Genomic DNA, 24306 nt, shown 5'->3' on the forward strand with positions numbered 1-24306 from the left:
TTTTCCTGTCATATTTCAAATTACGTTTTCTTTCGGCATTTAAAATCATCTTTCTAAAACAGATCTGATCACATTGCTTTGCTAGTTAGAACCCTTCAGTGGCTCTCCATTGCCCTAAGGATAAAATCCAAACTGTAAAACAGGGAAGGCTCTTCAGGATCTGGACCCTCCTTACCTTGGGAGGCTCACTTCCCCCCACTTCCTGCAGAGCCTCACGCTGCAGCACCCCTGTCATCAAGGGCTCCTTCTGAATCTCTAGATGTGCCTCTAGGCTCTGGTGTGTCTCCCTGTTGCCCTCACACTCTTTCCCCTCACCTGCTCAGCCCGACTTGTGCTGGGATTCCTGCAGGTACGTTCCTCCAGTCCCCCTCGCTGTGACCCCCATAGGTAGTGTTGGTTGTTCCTCCTAGGCCCTCACAGTCCCCAGATTTAGCCCTAAGAGCACTGTCTGTATCTCTCACCACACATAATCTCCTTAAGATCATGTCTTTTACATGCTTTTTATATGCTCAGGACCTGACAGATGCTTAGCACATAGTAGGCACTTAACTAACTGAACTGATGAAGGAATGAAGGAATAAATGAATGAATCAATTAATCAGTGAGTGAAAATGCTCATGTAAATGGTCCAAGCATACCAAAGGCAAGCTAGATAATTACGATTTTCAGAAATTTCTAGCAACAGAAGTCTTTTAGTCTTTTACTATGACTTAGATAATTCAGCACAATCTGTCATTCCCTTTATCTTGCTTGATAAGGCTTTTTTTTTTCTTTTTTAATGTAGCAAAGGAAAATTACCTTCAGAACATTTTCCAGATAAATGATAAAGTTAGAACACTGGGCATAGCAGGCTTCTGAGAGTTGATAACGCTTTCGAGATTAAAGAGATTAAACAGGAGATTAGAGAGCTCGATGACATTCTAGAAACAATCTTAGCTTAAAAAATCAGATGAGATATTAGATTCTTTTCTTTCAACATATCAAAAATGTGTAATGTTCTCCTCTTTGCAGGATAGTCCTACTAATGTGGTGTTTCCATGGCTACTTATAATGCATTTCTCTGTATGAAAGAAAACATGATGTGACTCTTTTTAAAGCTTGCAGTGCACATGAAAAAAGCTATTTTAGTACCTAACAAGAATGTCCATACTTGTAATGTTTGCACCCTTTTAACAGGCAGGCTCCAATCCTCTTTTGACTTGTCATGGACATGACTATGAAATTCTGCTTCTTTGATGACTGACCTAAAGTGAGAGTCCTCCCACCACCCCCACTGTGGCCTCTCTGTGGGTCAGCATAATTTAAGAGAAACCACTCTTGTTTGTAGAGATCAGAAAAATGATAGTGACCTTATGATGACCTCTGCCATCCTGGGAGATGATGATGTGATTTTTCAAACCCAGTTCCACGGAATAAACATTGAAAGTTTATGTAGGTTATTAAGTGCCATCAAGAAGAAACATCCTTCACCGGCCTCTTTGCTCGTCCCTCTCCCCCTCCTGTTACAATGCATACACCTTAAGAATGCTACCAGGAGAACCAGGAGAAACAAACCTAAAATCCCCCATGAAGCCCCAGTTTCAAATAACACATCTGTAAGGAACCCCATCTAGTGATGACAAACGCCTTCAGTGTGCACTGGCCAATCAGCACTCGAAAACCATCATCTAGGCAAGGTTCTTTCCATTCTTAGCTGGAGCAATAACAAGAACAGCCATAAATGTCCTAGCATCGTGGGAAAAGGCTAGTGGCAAATAAGAAAACGTAAAGCAGGCTTGCTGTCAGTAATTCGTCACAGCCACGTAAACAGCAGAGCCTGACTGCATCCTAAATTATGAGTTGAGTTGAAATCTTAGTTCAGTTATTCCAATTGTACTTAAGGTGATAAATTCATCTCTGAATACAACTTGATCCACGGCCTATTAATTGTGATACGTAGTTTTGAAATTGCCATTATTTTCCTTTTTTTTATGTATGAAACTTCTATACTTTATTTTTATTTTTTGAATTTTATTTTATTTTATTTTTTATACAGCAGGTTCTTATTAGTCATCAGTTTTATACACATCAGTGTATACATGTCAATCCCAATCGCCCAATTCAGCACACCACCACCCCCACCCCCCCGCGGCTTTCCCCCCTTGGTGTCCATACGTTTGTTCTGTACATCTGTGTCTCAATTCCTGCCCTGCAAACCGGTTCATCTGTACCATTTTTCTAGGTTCCACATATATGCGTTAATATACGATATTTGTTTTTCTCTTTCTAACTTACTTCACTCTGTATGACAGTCTCTAGATCCATCCACGTCTCTACAAATGACCCAATTTCATTCCGTTTGGTGGCTGAGTAATATTCCATTGTATACATATACCACATCTTCTTTATCCATTCATCTGTTGATGGGCATTTAGGTTGATTCCATGACCTGGCTATTGTAAATAGTGCTGCAATGAACATTGGAGTGCATGTGTCTTTCTGAATTATGGTTTTCTCTGGGTATATGCCCAGTAGAGGGATTGCAGGGTCATATGGTAATTCTAGTTTTAGTTTCTTAAGGAACCTCCATACTGTTCTCCATAGTGGCTGTATCAATTTACATTCCCACCAACAGTGCAAGAGGGCTCCCTTTTCTCCACACCCTCTCCCAGCATTTGTTGTTTGTAGACTTTCTGATGATGCCCATTCTAACTCATGTGAGGTGATACCTCATTGTAGTTTTGATTTGCATTTCTCTAATAATTAGTGATGTTGAGCAGCTTTTCATGTGCTTCTTGGCCATCTGTAGGTCTTCTTTGGAGAAATGTCTATTTAGGTCTTCTGCCCATTTTTGGATTGGGGTGTTTGTTTAATATTGAGCTGCATGAGCTGTTTATATATTTTGGAGATTAATCCTTTGTCCGTTGATTCATTTGCAAATATTTTCTCCCATTCTGAGGGTTGTCTTTTCGTCTTGTTTATGGTTTCCTTTGCTGTGCAAAAGCTCTGAAGTTTCATTAGGTCCCATTTGTTTATTTCTGTTTTTATTTCCATTACTCTAGGAGGTGGATCAAAAAAGATCTTGCTGTGATTCATGTCAAAGAGTGTTCTTCCTAAGTTTTCCTCTAAGAATTTTACAGTGTCCGGTCTTACATTTAGGTCTCTAATCCATTTTGAGTTTATTTTTGTGTATGGTGTTAGGGAGTGTTCTAATTTCATTCTTTTACATGTAGCTGTCCAGTTTTCCCAGCACCACTTATTGAAGAGACTGTCTTTTCTTCATTGTATATCCTTGCCTCCTTTGTCATAGATTAGTTGACCATAGGTGCGTGAATTTATCTCTGGGCTTTCTATCTTGTTCCATTGATCTATATTTCTGTTTCTGTGCCAGTACCATATTGTCTTGATTACCGTAGCTTTGTAGGATAGTCTGAAGTCAGGGAGTCTGTTTCCTCCAGCTCCGCTTTTTTCCCGCAAGACTGCTTTGGCTATTCGGGGTCTTTTGTGTCTCCATACAAATTTTAAGATTTTTTGTTCTAGTTCTGTAAAAAATGCCATTGGTAATTTGCTAGGGATTGCATTGAATCTGTAGATTGCTTTGGGTAGTATAGTCATTTTCACAATATTGATTCTTCCAATCCAAGAACATGGTATATCTCTCCATCTGTTGGAATCATCTTTAATTTCTTTCATCAGTGTCTTATAGTTTTCTGCATACAGGTCTTTTGTCTCCCTAGGTAGGTTTATTCCTAGGTATTTTATTCTTTTTGTTGCAATGGTAAATGGGAGTGTTTCCTTAATTTCTCTTTCAGATTTTTCATCATTAGTATATAGGAATGCGAGAGATTTCTGTGCGTTAATTTTGTATCCTGCAACTTTACCAAATTCATTGATTAGCTCTAGTAGTTTTCTGGTGGCATCTTTAGGACTCTCTGTGTATAGTATCATGTCATCTGCAAACAGTGACAGTTTTACTTCTTCTTTTCCAATTTGTATTCCTTTTATTTCTTTTTCTTCTCTGATTGCCGTGGCTAGGACTTCCAAAACTATGTTGAGTAATAGTGGCGAGAGTGGACATCCTTGTCTTGTTCCTGATCTTAGAGGAAATGCTTTCAGTTTTTCACCATTGAGAATGATGTTTGCTGTGGGTTTGTCGTATATGGCCTTCATTATATTGAGGTAAGTTCCCTCTATACCCACTTTCTGGAGAGTTTTTATGATAAATGGGTGTTGAATTTTGTTGAAAGTTTTTTCTGCATCTATTGAGATGATCATATGGGTTTTTTTCTTCAACTTGTTAATATGGTGTATCACATTGATTGATTTGCGTATATTGAAGAATCCTTGCATCCTTGGGATAAATCCCACTTGATCATGGTGTATGATTCTTTTAATGTGTTGTAGGATTCTGTTTGCTAGTATTTTGTTGAGGATTTTTGCATCTATATTCATCAGTGATATTGGTCTGTAATTTTCTTTTTTTGTGACATCTTTGTCTGGTTTTGGTATCAGGGTGATGGTGGCCTCATAGAATGAGTTTGGGAGTGTTCCTTCCTCTGCAATTTTTTGGGAGAGTTTTAGAAGGATGGGGGTTAGCTCTTCTCTAAATGTTTGATAGAATTCACCTGTGAAGCCATCTGTTCCTGGACTTCTGTTTGTTGGAAGATTTTTAATCACAGTTTCAATTTCATTACTTGTGACTGGTGTGTTCATACTTTCTATTTCTTCCTGGTTCAGCCTTGGAAGGTTATACCTTTCTAAGAATTTGTCCATTTCTTCCAGGTTGTCCATTTTATTGGCATAGAGTTGCTTGTAGTAGTCTCTTAGGATGCTTTGTATTTCTGCGGTGTCTGTTGTAACTTCTCCTTTTTCATTTCTAATTTTATTGATTTGAGTCCTCTCCCTCTTTTTCTTGATGAGTCTGGCTAATGGTTTATCAATTTTGTTTATCTTCTCAAAGAACCAGCTTTTAGTTTTACTGATCTTTGCTATTGTTTTCTTTTTTCTATTTCATTTATTTCTGCTCTGATCCTTATGATTTCTTTCCTTCTGCTAACTTTGGGTATTGTTTGTTCTTCTTTCTCTAGTTCCTTTAGGTGTAAGGTTAGATTGTTTATTTGATATTCTTCTTGTTTCTTGAGGTAGGCTTGTATAGCTATAAACTTCCCACTTAGAACTGCTTTTGCTGCATCCTGTAGGTTTTGGATCATCATGTTTTCATTGTCATTTGTCTCTAGGTATTTTTTGATTTCCTCTTTGATTTCTTCAGTGATCTCTTGGTTATTTAGTAATGTGTTGTTTAGCCTCCATGTGTTTGTGTTTTTTACGTTTTTTTCCCTGTAATTTATTTCTAATCTCGTAGCATTGTGGTCAGAAAAGATGCTTGATATGATTTCAATTTTCTTAAATTTACTGAGGCTTGATTTGTGACCCAAGATGTGATCTATCCTGGAGAATGTTCCATGTGCACTTGAGAAGAAAGTGTAATCTGCTGTTTTTGGATGGAATGTCCTATAAATATCAAGTAAATCTAACTGGTCTATTGTGTCATTTAAAGCTTCTGTTTCCTTATTTATTTTCATTTTGGATGATCTGTCCATTGGTGTAAGTGAGGTGTTAAAGTCCCCGACTATTATTGCGTTACTGTCGATTTCCTCTTTTATAGCTGTTAGCAGTTGCCTTATGTATTGAGGTGGTCCTATGTTGGGTGCATATATATTTATAATTGTTATATCTTCTTCTTGGATTGATCCCTTGATCATTACATTGTGTCCTTCCTTGTCTCTTGTAACATTCTTTATTTTAAAGTCTATTTTATCTGGTATGAGTATTGCTACTCCAGCTTTCTTTTGATTTCCATTTGCATGGAATATCTTTTTCCATCCCGTCACTTTCAGTCTGAATGTGTCCCTAGGTCTGAAGTGGGTCTCTTGTAGACAGCATATATATGGGTGTTGTTTTTGTATACATTCAGTGAGCCTGTGTCTTTTGGTTGGAGCATTTAATCCATTCACGTTTAAGGTAATTATCAATATGTATGTTCCTATGACCATTGTCTTAATTGTTTTGGGTTTGGTTTTGTAGGTCCTTTTCTTCTCTTGTGTTTCCCACTTAGAGAAGTTCCTTTAGCATTTGTGGTAGAGCTGGTTTGGTGGTGCTGAATTCTCTTAGCTTTTGCTTGTCTGTAAAGCTTTTGATTTCTCCATCAAATCTGAATGAGATCCTTGCTGGGTAGAGTAATCTTGGTTGTAGGTTCTTCCCTTTCATCACTTTAAGTGTATCATGCCACTCCCTTCTGGCTTGTAGAGTTTCTGCTGAGAAATCAGCTGTTAACCTTATTGGAGTTCCCTTGTATGTTATTTGTTGTTTTTCCCTTGCTGCTTTCAATAATTTTTCTTTGCCTTTAATTTTTGCCAATTTGATTACTATGTGTCTCGGCGTGTTTCTTCTTGGGTTTATCCTGTATGGGACTCTCTGTGCTTCCTGAACTGGGTGGCTATTTCCTTTCCCGTGTTAGGGAAGTTTTTGACTATAATCTCTTCAAATATTTTCTCGGGTCCTTTCTCTCTCTCTTCTCCTTCTGGGACCCCTATAATGCGATTTTTGTTGCGTTTAATGTTGTCCCAGAGGTCTCTTAGGCTGTCTTCATTTCTTTACATTCTTTTTTCTTTATTCTGTTCTGCAGCAGTGAATTCCACCATTCTGTCTTCCAGGTCACTTATCCGTTCTTCTGCCTCAGTTATTCTGCTATTGATTCCTTCTAGTGTAGTTTTCATTTCAGTTATTATATTGTTCATCTCTGTTTGTTTGTTCTTTAATTCTTCTAGGTCTTTGTTAAACATTCCTTGCATCTTCTTGATCTTTGCCTCCATTCTTTTTCCAAGGTCCTGGATCATGTTCACCATCATTATTCTGAATTCTTTTTCTGGAAGGTTGCCTAGCTCCACTTCATTTAGTTGTTTTTCTGGGGTTTTATCTTGTTCCTTCATCTGCCACATAGCCCTCTGCCTTTTCATCTTGTCTATCCTTCTGTGAATGTGGTTTTTGTTCCACAGGCTGCAGGATTGTAGTTCTGGCTTCTGCTGTCTGCCCTTTGGTGGATGAGGCTATCTAAGAGGCTTGTGCAAGTTTCCTGATGGAGGGACTGGTGGTGGGTACAGCTGGGTGTTGCTCTGGTGGGCAGAGCTCAGTAAAACTTTAATCCGCTTGACTGCTGATGGGTGGGGCTGGGTTCCCTCTCTGTTGGTTGTTTGGCCTGAAGCAACCCAACACTGGAGCCTACCTGGGCTCTTTGGTGGGGCTAATGGTGGATTCTGAGAGGCCTCACGCCAAGGAGTACTTCCCAGAACTTCTGCTGCCAGTGTCCTTGTCATCACAGTGAGCCATAGCCGCCCCCCACCTCTGTAGGAGACCCTCCAACACTAGCAGGTAGGTCTGGTTCAGTCTCCCTGGGGTCACTGCTCCTTCCCCTGGGTCCCGATGCGCACACTACTTTGTGTGTGACCTCCAAGAGTGGAGTCTCTGTTTCCCCCAGTCCTGTCGAAGTCCTGCAATCAAATCCCACTAGCCTTCAGATTCTGATTCTCTAGGAATTCCTCCTCCCGTTGCCAGACCCCCAGGTTCGGAAGCCTGACGTGGGGCTCAGAACCTTCACTCCAGTGGGTGGACTTCTGTGGTATAAGTGTTCTCCAGTTTGTGAGTCACCCACCCAGCAGTTATGGGATTTGATTTTATTGTGATTGCGCCCCTCCTACCGTCTCATTGTGGCTTCTCCTTTGTCTTTGGATGTGGGGTATCTTTTTTGGTGAGTTCCAGTGTCTTCCTGTTAATGACTGTGCAGCAGCTAGTTGTGATTCTGGTGTTCTCACAAGAGGGAGTGAGAGCATGTCCTTCTACTCCGCCATCTTGGTTCAGGGACCATTATTTTCTAAATAGTCTAAAATTGCTCTTTTGATTTCTTCCTTGCCCTGGGTTATTTAGGAAAGTTGTAAAGGGCCACAAAGTTGTGTGTGTGTGTGTGTGTTTATACTAGTGTTAACACGTTTTAAAGTGTTATTCCTGCATTTTGTGCCTGTATAATTCCTATAATTTGGAATTTATTAAAAAGTTTGTGTCCTCTAATCTGATTGGTACTTGTAAATACTTCATGACATATGATGTAGTCTCTTTCAAGAATTAGGTTTTTTAAAAAATTTACATTGCTTTTTGAACTTAGTAACAATGATCACTTAAATGTCGACATTTTTATGCTTTCATTATGCATCACCATTCTTTTATGCATTAGTCTCTTATTCTTCAATTCTCTGCTATGGCTCATTTCTAGTGAGCAGGACATTTTTGGTCATTTTTTTTTTAGGACTGGCATATATGAGGCATATTTTCTGCATCCCCAAATATATCTAAGAAAGTCTCTGTCACATTTGCACATACAAAATACTGGCTTGATGTAAAACACTTGAGCTACATTTTTTCCAGCAGAATTATGTTTTAATTGCTTCTTTTTATTTTGGTGTTTATGTTTGTGGGGGGAAAATGTGCCTAATTTTTTCCCGTTATATTTAAATTCCTTGAAATTAGAATTTTAATTCAGATAATCTATGCATACTTTTATTAAATTCGCCTAACATTAATTTTGTCCTTTAATTTAAATATGTAAATCTTTTTCCCATAAAAAATTCGTGCATAATTTTTTCATTATTGCTCCTCTTTACTGCTCCTTCTTTCCTGTTGGAAATATTTTTGTGTGTATATGAGATCTCTCGATTTTCTCTTCAGAATCTCTCTTCTATAACTCTTAGGTATATTTTTAATTAATAGGTATATTAGGTATATTTTTAATTAATAGGCTTTTTTTTAGCAGTTTTCAGAAAAAACTGAGAGGAAACTAGAGTTCACAGGTGCTCCTCATACTTCTCCTAATTACCCCAGTTACCATTATTAACATCCTGAGTTACTGTGGTCATTTGTGACAATCAACGAGCCAATATTGGGACTTCCCTGGTGGCGCAGTGGTTAAGAATCCGCCTGCCAATGCAGGGGACACGGGTTCGATCCCTGGTCGAGGAAGGTCCCACATGCCGCGGAGCAACTAAGCCCACGTGCCACAACCACTGAAGCCTTCGCACTCCAGGGCCCGTGCTCCGCAACAAGAGAAGCCACTGTAATGAGAAGCTCGTGCACCGCAACGAAGAGTAGTCCCTGCTCGCCGCAACTAGAGAAAGAAAGCACTCGCGCAGCAACGAAAACCCAATGCAGCCAGAAAAAAAAAAAAGAGCCAATATCAACACATTATCATTAACTAAAGTCTACAGTTTACATTAGGGCCATCTCTCAGTGGTACACATTCTACAGATTTTGATAATATAATGTATAATGACATGTAGTTCACCATTATGGTAACCTGCAGAATAATAGATTCATTTCCCTAAAAACCCTCTGTTCTCTACTTATTATTCTTTCCTTGTACTCCCCAAACCTTTGGCAACTTTGATCTTTTTATTGTCTCCATAGTTTTACCTTTTTGAGAATATCATATAGTTGGGATCATACAATATGTCGCCTCTTCAGACTGGTTTCTTCACTTAGTAATACACATTTAAGGCTCCTCCATGTCTTGCATGGGTGATAGCTCACTTCTTTTTAGTACTGAATAATATTCCATTGTCTGGATGGACCACAGTTCACCTACTAAAGGACATCCTGGTTGCTTCCAGTTTTGGCAATTATGAATAAGGCTTCTGTAAACACCTGTGAACAGGTTTTTATGTGGACATGAATTTTCAACTCATTTGTATAAATACCAATGGGTACAATCACTGGACCATCTGGTAAGAATATATTTAGTTTTGTAAGAAACCGTCAGTTCCACTTTGGAAGTATCTTCCAAAGTGGCTCTATCATTTTGCATTCCCAGTAGCGAAGAATAAGGGTTCCTGTCGCTCCTCATCCTCACCAGCACTTGGTATCGTCAGTGTTCTGGATTTGGGGCCATTCTAATAGGTGTGTAGTGGCATCTCATTGTTTTAATTTACATTTCCCCTGTGACATATGAAGTTGAACATCTTTTCTCATGCTTATTTGCTATCCATATATCGTCTCTGGCAAGGTATCTGTTCAGATCTCTTACCCATTTTTAATGGGTGGTTTTCTGATTTTTCAATTTTAAGAGTTCTTTATACATGTTGGATACTGGTCCTTTATCTGATTTGTGTTTTGCAAAGATTTTCTCCTAGATTGTGGTTTGTCTTTTTATTCTCTTCATAGTGTCTTTTTTGCAGAGCAGAAGCTTTTAAATGATGTTGTATCTAAGAAGTTATCATCAAACCCGAGGTCACCTAGATTTTCTCCTATGTTATCTTCCAGGAGTTGTGTAGCTGTACATTTTACATTTAGTTCTACGATCCATTCTGCGTTAATTTTCTGAAAGGTGTAAAGTCTGTGTCTAGATTCGTTTTTTTCGCATGTGGATGTCCAGTTGTGTCAGCAATATTTCTTATATATTTTTTCAAGTAATTTTTTTCAATTTATCCTGTTAGTTCTCAAACTTGTTGAACTTTTCCTTTAAGTCACAGTGAAAAGGGCCATGAACCCACAATTGGCTAAGTTACCTCCATCATTGTAGAACAGAAGTTTGGATTAGAAGATAAGTTGTTATGAAAAAAAATGGAATAAAGTACATCAAAGAAGATACATTTCTTGCTTCCCTGTATCTGTGGCCTGAGAATCATACCTGCTACACTTTCTGACCAGTTGTGTACCATTACTTATTTCTGAGACAGAGATTTCTAATGCCATGTAACATCATGCTTTAAATCAGCACTAAGTGCATATTTCTATATTTCTTAACTTGGCAAATGAGGTGGTTCATTTGAAAAAGGTGGGGTTTTTGGTTTGATTATTTTTTTTTCATGGCATGATTCTCAACAGCAATCTTTAAGTAGTTCTTAAGCAAATTCAAACTTTCCTGACACTAAATAATGGATATATACTGAAGTCGTACATTCTGGACAAAGTTTTCTAATAGTACAAATATTTCATAATTTCTTGATAAAATAATAATCTGTATTAAGTACTGATTTTTCTGTCAATTCTTAAAATACCTTAAGGTACCTAAGCTCAGTGTGTTCGTCTTCTCATTTTTAAGGAACAAATTAGTTTGAGTTCAAATGAAAATAGGACAAAATTAAAACAAAATAGGACATTTGACCCATTTTAAAAGCAGCAGCCTAGTAAATAAAGGCAGGCATGGTAAATAAAGGTCTCCAGCTACCTTCTCTATAAAACAATGGATGGAAGTGATGAATGAAAAAAAATTTTCCTGTTTGGCTTTTTCTAAACTCTCTTCAGCTTTCCAGCATTTGTACCAAATTCACCCTAGTTATAATTTGAAGGGGACAGTCATGGAAAAGTCCTGAGAAGTGTCATCAAGTTCGTTTCCTAACTGAGACACATTTTTTTCTAATATGGATTTTTTTTCTTATGTTTTCTGTACTTAAAAGCCTCTACTATACAAAGAAAACTTTCTGGTTTACGAGGAAAAAACAAGGAAAATACACATTATTTGAGTTTCTCTTTCACAAAAATGCACATCTCATATGTGCACAGATTCAGACATATACCCTGAAATCTAAAGTACCTGAGTCAAATCATAGTCATTAACACCAAATGCATAATCTGTTTCAAATCAGAAATGTTTTATTTTTACTTTCTTCTCCCACCTCTCACTCCACCATATTTGTATAATTCCCTCTATCCTTTCCACTATGCCACATCCTTTACCTTCTTGAAATCAGGGTGTAAAGTGACCTCTTCCAGAAAACTTTCCCCATATAAGCGTACCCTCCCCTTTACCAGAAGCTCAGCATAAGTTATTTGTCATCCTCTGCATCACTGTTAGACACTGAATTTCAGCTGCAATTTACATGGAATCCATGCTACACTCAATGTTCTACTCTATTCAGTCACATATTCCTTGAAGGCACAGAGGTAGTTTAGATGTCAGGACTTCACGTTCCCAAGGTTAGGGCTACACAGGGAGCTTCCAGGAAAACCCCCTTTGGGCTTTCTCTTCTTCCCCTCTTTGCCAGGAACAGGAAATAGTGACCAGAGTATGGTGGCTATACCTTGTGATCCTGAGGATGGAAGCGCTTGTGGCAAGGATGGCTGAACTGAAAGATAAGGTGCGTCCTCCATTCCAACACTGGGCTGTCCACTTCTGCGTATCAGCTCAGGTTCCATCAGAGAAGCAGAATCCCTAGATGGGTGTGTTCTGTTACAGAGTCTGGACCTCAGGCAATCGCAGGAGCAGGTTAAGCAGAATCTGTAAGGCTGTTGTCCTTGCACCCGATGCTGATGCTGGAGGCTGCAGGCAGTGGAGAGAGGAAGATGGAAATGAGGAGGAAGAGAACAAGCGGGACCCACAAGCACAACCCGGAGTCCCTGGGGACAGACTGAACCAGCGTCAGATCTCACTGCCTCTGACCTTAGTGGTGTGAATAGCCTTTAGAAACTGGGCACCTTTGTCACTGAGCTAAATGGGTACACCTGGCCCAGGTGCAGGTGTCAGAGAAGCTGAAGGCAGATCCAAGAAAAGATGGAGCAGCTGTGGGCCCAGGTGCTGGCTCACCTCGTGTGTGATAAGGTGAGTCAGCAGGTAATGACAACATGTGTGAGCTACACAATGGCTGCAATGGCCCTTCTGTCTCCAAATCTCCCAGAGAACCTCTCTGCGACCCACTCCACCTGGAGATACACAGGAAAGGTCATTCTGGGATTTGTAGTTTAACACAGCCTGGTTGATAGAAAGCCATCACGTTTTGGATTTCTTTACACTTTCTCTTGTCTACACCACCTTATTTGGGACACCATTATCAGCAACCAAAATGTAATTCCTAGCCAATACTGGACCTCTGTAAGTAAATGTTAACCAGTAGTTGAACTGGATAATGAATAAGATGTGTGGATCCAGATGACTTCAACAGAGACTTTTCTTGTCTTGATAATACGTAAGACATCACTTAAAAAAAAAACACACAAAAAACTTTTTTCTGAAAATCTTAAAGAAAACCATACTTTACTGAATCACTTTGCTGTACACCTGAAACACTGTAAATCAATTATATCTCAATTTAAAAAAAGAAAAGCACACTTCAAAAAAGGGAAAATTAAAAGATCATGGACCTGACAGAAAAGAACAGAAGGAAGGCTGGGAAGGGATGTGGTTATTGTCTAACTGGTCACGAAACTCCTGGCTAAGGGAAATACAGGCTTGTAACCAAAACTCTGAAATGTTAGTTCCAGGATGAAAGAATACTATCACAGTGCCAAGTCTTTTTTAAAAATATGGCTGTTTTGTGTACGGCATAAACTTTTGCAACTTGAGCATCTATGATTTAAGTCTGCTGTCATCCTGTTATAGTTGTTCCTTGTCATTTCTGAATTATTTCCATACCACATATGTCAGGTGGATCTTCGGGGACTGAGTTAGGCTTCAGGGCAGATTATTGGAGGGGGCAGGATGCTCTCCCAGGGAGAGCCTCAGATTATCATGTGGATTTGACGAGGTTTAGGCTGATCCAATGGGGAGCCCTGGAAGAGCCCCACATTGGGCAGAGATGGCCAAGCCCTAGATTCATCTCATGCTCAGTCATTGGTTGGGGCCCTTCTAGAAAGAATGTGGTCTCAGCTCAAAAGCTGAGTTGGATCTGGAAGGTGCTGGAGTCAGGGGCTGTGAGCTCCCTTGAAGCTGCCCACTTCTGTGTCCACTGCAAAAGCACAGTTACTAATAGACACACCCTTCCGACATGATAGACAAACCCACTTCTCAAAGCCCAGCTGATAAGGAGAATCCTTATTAGGGCAGAGTGACTTGTCTCAGGTCAGAAATTAATTGGAAAGAGCAGTTAAGAAATTAATTGACTTTCCGAAACTCACTGCTCTTGATTTGAGCTGGAAGGCCTTGCTGAGTTCACACAGACCTGAACCAGGTTGGAGAGCCTATTGACGTCTGTCCACAGTGCTCCCCAGTTCCAAGTTCAGTGACTTTTCTTCCTGTTCCGCACACACCATCCAGATGATTCACGCGCTCACGTTTTCCCGGCTACTCCAGGTCCTGTCCTCCCAGCACCCCGCCTCCCCTGACTCACCCCAACTTGTTTCACTTTGTAGGTCCAACCACCTGAGAAGTAGCTCCTCAGACGTCACATTTCCCTAACACCCTAGCTTCCCATCACAATGGACCTGCTCTGTTTTCGTTTCCTTGGTAGAAGGATGACTTAGGCTGAAAAGCTAATCGACACCGACTCATGAAAGCACGCCAATCACCTTGTTTGCATCTCTAGCATTGAACCCAAACAAGGGGCCAGCTAATGGGGGAATTTAAAAACATTTGTTCATGTCCATGTTGGTAAAATTTTGGACAAAATTGGTACGTATTTATCCTTTACAGTGAGAAGGCAGCAGCTCACACTAATGACAATGGCCAGTTACAGATTTTACTCTCAAAAGGTACTCATTCCTAAGTAGTGACCTCAGCAAGTGGACAACGGTTATTTATCAGCCTGTCTGGAAATTTTGATATTGTGAAGGACTTTCTCTTTCTATACTTTAGGTTTTCTACTCTAGATAGAGGAGTAGAAATAGTAATAAAATAACAATTAAGGACCTGCTAGATACAGAGAATGGTGCTTGGTACTTTAACTGCACCATGGGTTTAATGCAGTTGTCCTACAAGCTATGTACTATGTTCCCATTTCACAGATGAGGATCAGAAAGTTTAAGTGGCCTAAGATCAACCAAGCAGCAAATTGTAATGGTCAAGCCTGCTTCAGGTCAGGTCTATCTGGCTCCCTAATCTTTTGCTCCATTCTCTCTCACCCCACAATTCACAAATTACATAGAAGACTTTCTAAGACTTCCAACTTGAACTCCATAGCTGCTGGCATTTGCAGTGTCTAATAGTTGGGGTAGGACAGTGGTGGGATTATAAAGAAAATAAGATTGGCCATGCATTGATGATTGCTGATGCAATTATATGCACCCCTATTTGGGGAGGGTCAACTCTCTACTTTTTATATATTTGAGATTTTCCATAATAAACAGAGGCTTATAGGAGTGTTCATGTTCCATAAAGACAGTCAATGGATACAAATGGCTCACCCCTAACTGGGACATTATGAGGGCTCCCCTCACCCCAACTGGCTACACACACACACAGAGTCACACAGTTTAAAACATCTTCTAGCATGAGCAGTGCAGATGTGAATTAGTCCTCAAGGTGCAAAGCAGAAGTCTGGAAACCTTAGCATCTCCAACACGTATGGTGTAAGCAACCGAGCCTCTAGCACGCGTGAATCACAGCACTCAGCCCCATTCACCGTCTCAGTTCCTCTTCATTTGCTCAAGCCCAGCCAAACCCAGCCAGGGATCACCAGTGGAGAGAACTGCAAATGCAAACTGCGAGCAAATTCGGAGAAAGCCCTCGATTTAGCCGTGAATGATGGTGAGGAGATATAAATAAACATTGCTCTCAGCGCAGGTTCTGTCAACACCTCGGCGCCCCGCACGGATTCCTCCAAAGGTAAATGAGCGAGCGTTACTCATCCCTGGTGAGCTCCAAAACCACCTGATGGGGTACACGCTGTACTTGGCTTAGCTTGTTTGCAAACCTCAGCCCTTGGAATACAAAGCTACCAGAAAGTATGCAGCCAACTCTGAAATATGTGTTTTCAGGCAGCCATGAGGGCACAACAGTCATTCTCTTTTTTTGATCCACACGTCAGATCCTGGCAGTGGCCACTCTGGGAGTCTCACAATTTTTTTTTTCCCCCTCCACCTTCTCCATTTTTTAATTTAGTGAGACATACTTATTGTAGAATACATATATTTTTAAATACAGAGAATGAAAAAGAATATTTTAAATTGCTTTGATTCTATCAACCAGAGGTGACTGCTGTTAATTTTGAACGAATGTTTCTAGAATTTTTTAAGGCATATATAAACTGCGAAATTAAAATAGGAACATACTGTAGGTAGTTTGCTTTGTTCATTCAGATATAGCCTATGAACATTTTAATGCCTATAAACAAACTTTACAATATTTACAATGTCTGTGCATGTGGACATAAAACAATTTATTCAGTCAAGACATACTGGATATTTACCAAGAATTATTACTGAACATTTAGGTTGTTTTCAAACTTTTGCTCCTAAAACTGAGATTGGATGACGATTTTAATAAATAATTAATTCTACAAATGTATCATTATTTCCTTAGAATAAATTCCTAGAAGTAGAATGCCCAGATAGAAACTTTTGGAGACTTTTAACAAACTGCCCTCCAGAGAGAGTGCAGTTTTCAGTATCCACAGAGGCCTGATTCCAGAACCTCCCGTTTACCTATGCACATCTTACCATATACTTTAAATCATCTCCAGATTACTTCTAATACAAGGTAAATGCTATGTAAATAGTTGCTGGTGTGTAGCAAATTCAAGTTTTGCTTTTAGGAACTTTCTGGAATTTAAAAAAATATATTTTCAATTGGAAGTTGGTTGGATCCACGGATGTGGAACCCGTGGATATGGAGGGCCGACTGGATATAAACGTATACTCCCCGTCACCCTGCACCCTAACAGCACCAATTATCACTTTTTTTAATCTTTGCCAATTCAGTAGGTAGAAGACTATACCAGTTTTTCTGAATTTGTATTTTGACCCTAATGATATTGAAATTTGTATGTTTATCCAAAAAAACCCATGTCTTTTCATTCATATAATTTTGTGCATTTATCATTTATCTCTAGAGCTGTTCACATGTTAAGAGTGGTACTCCCTTGTCTGTCATATGTGATGCAGTTGATTTCCTCATTTTTGATTGCCTTTTAACTTGATCTGTTGTTTGGGACAGAGAAAAGTTTAAAATTTTTAGGTTAAAAGAAAAACGCATGCATCTTTATGGATCCTTTGACCTAAGTCATGCTGAGACGGTCCTTCCCAAGCCTTTATTTCCCTCTATTAACTCATTTAAACTTTTCAATCCGTCTGAAATAGATTTTGGAGTTCAGTGTGAGGTACAGACTTAACATTCCTCCCAAGTGTTGATTCGGTGGCCCCTATGCTAAATGCTTCAGCTAAATATTCTTTTCCATACTTATTTAGCATGCTGCTCTTATCTAAATATGCTAAATGTGTATATACCCTTTGGTCTGTTCTTAGACTTGTCATTTTGTTCCAATGATCTTGTTATCTATTCTTGGGCAAGTACCACCAAATTATTTTAACAACTGGAGCTTCACAATACATTTATCACCTTGGTGGAGAGCCCTGCCTTATTCTACTTTACTTTCTAACTTTTCTTGGCTATTCTTGCTCATTTATTCTTCCTGAAGAACTCTGGGGTTATTTTATTAAGTACTGTGTCAGGATTATGTTACAGCCCTATATTATACTGGAGAGAATTAACATCACTACAATATTATCTCTCCTGATACAGAAGCATGGTATGCCTTTCATTTTATCCAAGTCTTCTTTTATGTCCCTGTGGCAGAGTAATACCCATATGTTTCATTGCTTACCTACATTTCTCAGATGCCCTTGCATTGCAGTTATGTTGGGGACATTTGATTAGTTCTGAGCAATGGGCTGGGAGTATAAAAGACATTTGCCATTTTTGATGCGTACACGCGAGTCTCTTTCTTTGATAAGCTGGTGACCATACAGGACATATTGAGAATGGTGGAGCCACAACACAGAAGCAGCCTGGATCTTTGTGTTACTGCTTGGAGGATGGCAGCCTTGACGAGTCACCCAGCTTGCATCAGGCTTTAAGTGAGCAAGAAGTAAACCCTTTTGTTGGTGTCAAGTCATTTAGATTTGAGGACTTGTTACCATCGTATAGTCCCTTAGGAAAGGTTGCAAATTTCTTATTCAGTGTGTCTTCGGATTGATATCTCTGCAGTTACTGTGATAGGGAAATTGTGACTTGATTTACCATAGTATTACTTCATACCATACAGAAGGTCCATGTGCCTAGCAGGTGAGGAAGGGAACAGATACGGGGGAAGAACTTCACCATGGTGCCTCAGAAGTCTCAGTACCTGATTGTCATTCTAGCTCACCCTTAGCGAGGGCTCTAGGGCAAAGGTTCCAGGGCAGCATTTCCCAACTCACACCCACTTCCTCAGTTTTAAGCCAGCTTCACGGCTGCCCTTCTTTACTTAGTCCAGGAACTCATTCCAAGTATAAGTGTGATTGAACGCTTCAAGCAGCCTCTGTGTCTGTACCTGATACACTGGCTTCCAGATTCTGTTTGTCCTGGCTCCCAGCCCCTCTGGCTCTGAGTTTGGGGAGGGAGGTACTGGTTGAATTTTGCTAGGCGGCCCCTCCTCTTTCTCCATACATGAGTCTCACCCTTTACATGTCATGAATTGTAGACTGATGGGTTCTTTTCTCACTCTGGCCTCACCTGTACTCTAATTTGCAGAAATTCTCAGAAATTATAGCCAAATGGGCAAACCCTCAGTTTGAAATGCAGACATGTTCTTTTTATAGAGAATCGGGGAGGGAGAAGTAATTAAATGTGCGAATGCAAACCATTATTTTAAACTAGTGGTCCTTTCATGGATATTTTCATGAGAACTTGGAAAGACTAAGTGGAAACCCAGATGTCAGCTGAGGGAATAAGTTATCTCCTTCCCTCTACCCTCTGTATGTGGAAGGGAGTAGCAACTGCAAAGACTGATTTTCCCACTGAAACTTTCCTGAGAAGATGGAAATGATTATGGTCAGTTTCAAATCATATTTTCCCCCCAGTGGCATAAATCCTGAATGCTAGCCAGAACACATTTTCACTTGTCCTTCTTTAGGTTCCTGTGAGCTCCTGATTCTCAAACACCCATTCATGGGTGAGATCTTATCTACAGAAAAAGTTCTTCGCTCCTCTGGGGTAAAATATATTAAATACAAATATTTTTTCCATAAAGCTAAACTATTCCATTTAAGTAGCTATCAGATTATATTCTTTTAATATTTTTGGCATTAAATGATCAATCTTTTATGAAGCCATTATATGAACACTAGATGGTAGTTTGATTTGTTATAAATGCCTTTACACAGTTAAAAGCTGGCAATCCCTATGTTGGTTTCTAAATTATTTTTGAGATTTTTTTTCTGGTCTGTATAATCTCAAACCCTCTGAACCACTGGAATGTATCTTCAAATAGTTTTTCAACACGTGGAATATTTTCTGAGCCCTTGCATTCCTGAGAACGCCCGCCTGTCCCACTGAAAGAGAAATTGCTGGGTATAAGGTTCTTAGCTCATAACTTTTTCCCCCTCAGAACAGTGTGGAGTCATTTGGCATCTAACTGTTGCAGAGGAAATGTCAGAGACTCGCCCAGAGTTTTGTTCTCTTGTAAATAGTTACTGAACAGTTGCAAGATTTTTCTCCCCACTTATTACACCTCCCCCCTGTTTGAGGCACTGCAGCACAATGTCCCCGAGTGCCTTCCCGAGACAGGATATGTGGTGGCTGATGACCACGGGGCCAGATTCTAGCATCACCCAAGTTCAAATCCAGTCCTGCAGTTTACTAGCCGTTGTATCCTTGGATAGTGTTATGGGTTGAATTGTGTCCCCTAGAAAGACATGTTGAAGTCCTGTACCCCAGGATCTGGGAATGTCACCTTCTTTGGAAATAGGATCTCTGCAGATGTAATCAAATTAAGATGAAGTCCTTAGGGTGGGCCCTCATCCAATTAGACTCATGTCCTTAAAAGAGAGAAATTTGGACAGAGACACACACAGAGCAGAGAATGCCTTGTGAAGACAGACACAGAAGGAAGACTGCCATGTGAAGACTGAGGCAGAGATTGGAGTTCGGCTGACACAGCCTGGGAACTGAATGCCTGGGTCTCTCAGAAGCTGGAAAAAGGCAGGAAGGATGCTCCACAGAGGCTTCCGAGGGACCGTGGCCCTGCTGATACCTTGATTTCAGACTTCCAGGCTCCACAACTGGGGGACGCTACACACCTGTTGTCTTAAGCCACCCAGTTTGTGGTACTTTGTTATTGCAGCCCTAGGAACCTAATACAGATTTCTCAGACTATGAGCTTCGATTACTTTATCTATAAATGTGGATAATCGTCTGTTAGCTGTAAGGTTGTTGCGAAGGTGAAATGTGATTAGATGAGACAAGGTACGTAAATTCTGGGACACAGGAAGAATCTAAGAATACAGGGGGTGTCTGTGCTGTTATCATCATCATGGCCACCATCACCACCATCACCATCTTCCTTGGGGACCCTTTCTCCTGGGAATGCTTGCTTTCTTTTTCTGTACTCTTGACATTTTACACAAAGCTTATGTGATTTTTTAAAAATAATAAAGTCATTTTGCTTAACTCTGGATTCCCAGGCCCACCCCCAAAGATTTTTGATTGGGTAGGTCTCCGGAATGAGTACTATTTGAAGGTGTCCAGACATGAACTCTCATTAAGTACTGAAAGTGCAATGTAATTGAAGTGGTGGAACTGGTATTAGTATTCCTGTTCTATATACCCAGAAACTGAGGTCAAAGGAAATTGAACCCAACTCAGAAAACGCAAAATCAAGTAATTTTTTGAGGCCGGACTACAATAACTTCACTTGTTTGATGAAATGTGAAACTCTAGACTAGTATGAAAAAATGCCAGATAAAGAGGACTCTATAATACATAAAATATGGGAGACGGCCCAGTATTAGGATTAAGAACACATCCCTTGTAAATCAGGCAGGTTTAAATTCTAGTTGTGGTACTTATTTTCTAGCTATGTGAACTTGGAAAAATTATTTAATCTTTTAAAATCTTTTAAGGTCTCAAGCTCTTCATCTGAAAATGGGAATGACACACATCTGGGTTCTGGAGAAAAGTAAATGATGTCATGATAAAGCACTTAATGCACCGTAAATGCTAAAGAAATGGCATATTTTTGCAAATATGCATTGATACTTATTTCAAAAAAGAAATCAACATCTTCATTTCCTGCTATCAATTGTCTTAAAGGTACAAATGCAGGGAGAAAGAAGATCCATAGATGAGAACTAATAACTGATTTTAGAAAAGATCTGATGTTTACACTTTCCTAGTAGCTTGCTAATTATTTTTGTTCTGAGAATAACCTTGCTGGGATTCTTCTTATTAATTTGCATTTAGCAAATCTCCTTGTACCTTGGAATTCTCTAGTTTTATAACACTGACAGGTCATTTACCAGAATATATAAGAACCATTTTTAAGAGTTCCTGGTAGCTAATAGAAAAATGTGTGTTTAGGTGTTTAGGGATGCTCTTTATGGGTTATGAGTTTCTCAACCAGTAGTGGCCAACAGGATTTGTCTCCTGCTACACTTGGAGCATTCCACTATATTCTTCACGAGGCTTCAAGATTCCAAGGAGGAGGAAACCAGAAAAGGGATGCCTTCCTGATGTGGGGAAGCAGGACATTTTGACATCAGCAAAGGAACTGGGTGCACAGTAAACAGCCAAGAAACAAGACAAGAAGCTCGTCTGCACAAAACTGCATCTTTTATTTGTTTTATTTAAACCGTTGTGGACTTATATCCTATTGGAAACAGCCACCATGTTGAGTTTGTGTTATTTTTGTTAGACACGGCATGCGTTTCAGCGGTCTGACATGATCTGGGTTGCTTCTCCATGCGGTCTTCCTCGGCAAGCTCTGGTGCAGGTCACTCGGCTCCCCGGCCCCACTCCTGAATGTCCCATCAGGGATGCAACGAACCGGAAACCCGGAAAGGAGCTTAAGCAGAACAGTACGCTTATAGCAGAAAGTCTGCAGATAGATGTTCCAGGCTTGGAGCAGTGGCCCAACAAGTTCATCTAGAACCTGGGCTCTCTTTTTCCTACTCCGCCTTCCCTGGCATGTTTTTTCATCACTTCACAATTGCGAGACGGCTGCCTCAGTGCCAGGGATTCCACTTTCAGCCCTGCTTCCTGAGAATGAAAGGAAGGGAAAGGCCCAGAGCACCGCCCTTTGCACACCTTCGGTAGTGAACGAGGTTTTTCCTAGCAACCTTGTCTGCAGGTTTCTCCTTCTCTCTCTCTAGCTGGAACTGGGTCATATGGCCTCCCCGGCTGTCAGGAACTCTGGGCAAGTGTGGCTGAGATCCCTCTGTTTGACTGGAGGCCATCGTGACTCACCTCCTGGGCTGCAGGTACTGCTTCCCTTAAAATCGTGGCCTGTTGATTAACGAAGGTGGAAGGCCGCGGCAGTGAACAGTATTTGCTCGAGTGCATTTCCCTGTGGCTGTTTCATTTTCCTGCATTCCTGAACTTCGCTTTCCACTTATGATGTCCCCAAGCTCCTGGATGGAATCAGCTCTGGGGTGTAGAGCTGGAAGAGGTTACAGCTGAGGGGTAATGTCTGACTGGAGTGACCTTGGACCAGGATCCTTACTGGTCACCTTGGAGGAACTATTAAGAGATCTGAGGAACTGATTTAGGTTATTCAAGCTCATAGGAGGCTGATTTGTAAACCCTAATCTGTACACGTACAGTGGAACGTCTGTTCACCTGAGAACTCAGAGCAGTTATCTGTCCTGGCTCCAAACTTACCCTGTATCCGGCGCCTGGTGATGCTGGAGCTGGGAGTCTGCAAACCACGCTCCTGCAGGCTCTCTCACCGCTCGGCTCTGCCAAGATGGGCCAGCGACGCTGCAGGACGGAGAAGGCAGGGCTCCCTCCTCCCACCTGCTTCCCGTCTGCCTGCGGCCCCTGGGCACCTCACTCCAGTGCTCCTTCGCCCCAGCAGCAGCGGCTGAGGCCACGTACAGCTTTTCTAACACCTTAAGATCCAGCTTGGTCAGGTCCCCCGCAGAGATCAGCGCATCAGTAGAGCAGTGCCTGTTCCTCTCGGTTTCCACGCTGTAGTAAGCCTGGCCTCATTCCCATCATCCAGTTACAGAGGTGGTAGCTGCCCTCTGAAGTTGCTACCTCTGTGACACTCAGAGTTCTTTTTAACCCTTTCGATTGCCTAATTAACATCAGTCTCCTGACCTGACTTGACCCAGCATCACCACCATGAAGCCACGGCCAAAGGCAGGGTCCTGAAATACTCCACGCTTCCCCACACCTGAGTTGCCTACTGTAGCAGTGGTCACCTTTGCTAAGCCTCCAGAGGAGGATAAGCGTGGGTAAAAGCCAGTTTATTATCACACTGAGGCTCTGGACACACACACTTGTGTGGGAGCCCTGACGCTGGCGAGCAGAGCTACATCCGGTGGGAGCCCAGCTCACTGGAAGGGGCCTGAGCATCGGCCTTTCCCAGCAGGAGGGAGGCCTCCCTCAAGCAAGAAGCAAACCAGGCCTGTCTTGTCACCACCTACCCCCAACATCATGGGAACAGGGGAAGAACCTTGTCTTTCTATTGTTGAGTAAGTATGTCTTCATTTCTCCATCTAGGAGTGGAACTGCTGGGTCATATGACAGCCCCTTATTTAACTTTTTGAAAAACTGCCAGACTGTTTTCAAAGGCAGCTGCACCATTTTACATTCCCACCAGTAGCACATCAGGGTTCCAATTTGATTTTAAGTCTTATTTCTCTGACTGCTAATGCTGTTGACCACCTTTTCATGTACTTATGGCCATTTGTATATCTTCTTTGGAAAAACTCTCTTCAGATCCTTTGCCTATCCTTGGGCTTTGAAATCTATTTTGCTTTTAGATGGATAATTCTGTGCTAACTGATTACATCCTGCATACTAGGTTGGGATTTTGCCTAGAGGAAGCTATGTCTGTATCTATTGCAGTAAATTCATCAAGGCTTTGAGAGAGTTAGCATGCACTCAGAAGTCACATCAGATGGAATAAAATGCAGATTGGATTCCGTACAGACTCTCCAAGGAGAAACTCTGAGATTCTGCTTTCAAATTCTGACGCAAATCCACTACAGGACAAAGTGGGACTTGAGGGCAGCTTGGTTTTTAACTGGGTGCTAAGCCATTATCTAGGTAAACCGTGATAACATTAGTTTTAAGAGACAAAGTACAAAGCTTTACACTGATTATTCAGAATCACGTTTAAAAATACATATGCAAGTGATAACTGTAGTTAGTGACCACATTAACATAAAATTGAATACAACTCAACTTTCAGTAACTGTGGGCTAATTAAAACTATGCTTTTAGCTAAAAATAATGCTTTTAGTTCTTTATATCTCTTGTCATAAGCAATATTAAACAAAATAAGCAGGTAATTAAAAACATATTCTACAAAAATCTGTGAAACATATTTATTTTACTTGAAATGTAAAAATTAAAAAATCCAAAGTCAAATA

At 40.6% G+C, this 24306-nt stretch overlaps 1 long non-coding RNA gene across 6 annotated transcripts in view; it reads right to left on the reverse strand.

The window, feature by feature from the left end:
- The window catches only part of LOC132355010 (uncharacterized), a 291176-nt gene that overhangs the window by 264122 nt on the left and 2748 nt on the right, over positions 1-24306 (reverse strand). For 5 of the 6 annotated variants that reach the window (XR_009499502.1, XR_009499501.1, XR_009499500.1 and 2 more), the window contains exon 2: positions 12102-12340. This is a non-coding gene — a long non-coding RNA (uncharacterized LOC132355010). Of the gene's footprint in view, positions 1-11655; positions 12341-24306 lie in introns of those variants that run through there. The other variant, XR_009499499.1, reaches the window with a different exon arrangement.

Source organism: Balaenoptera ricei, chromosome 20 (assembly GCF_028023285.1).
Source record: "Balaenoptera ricei isolate mBalRic1 chromosome 20, mBalRic1.hap2, whole genome shotgun sequence".
Taxonomy (NCBI): Eukaryota; Metazoa; Chordata; class Mammalia; order Artiodactyla; family Balaenopteridae; genus Balaenoptera; species Balaenoptera ricei.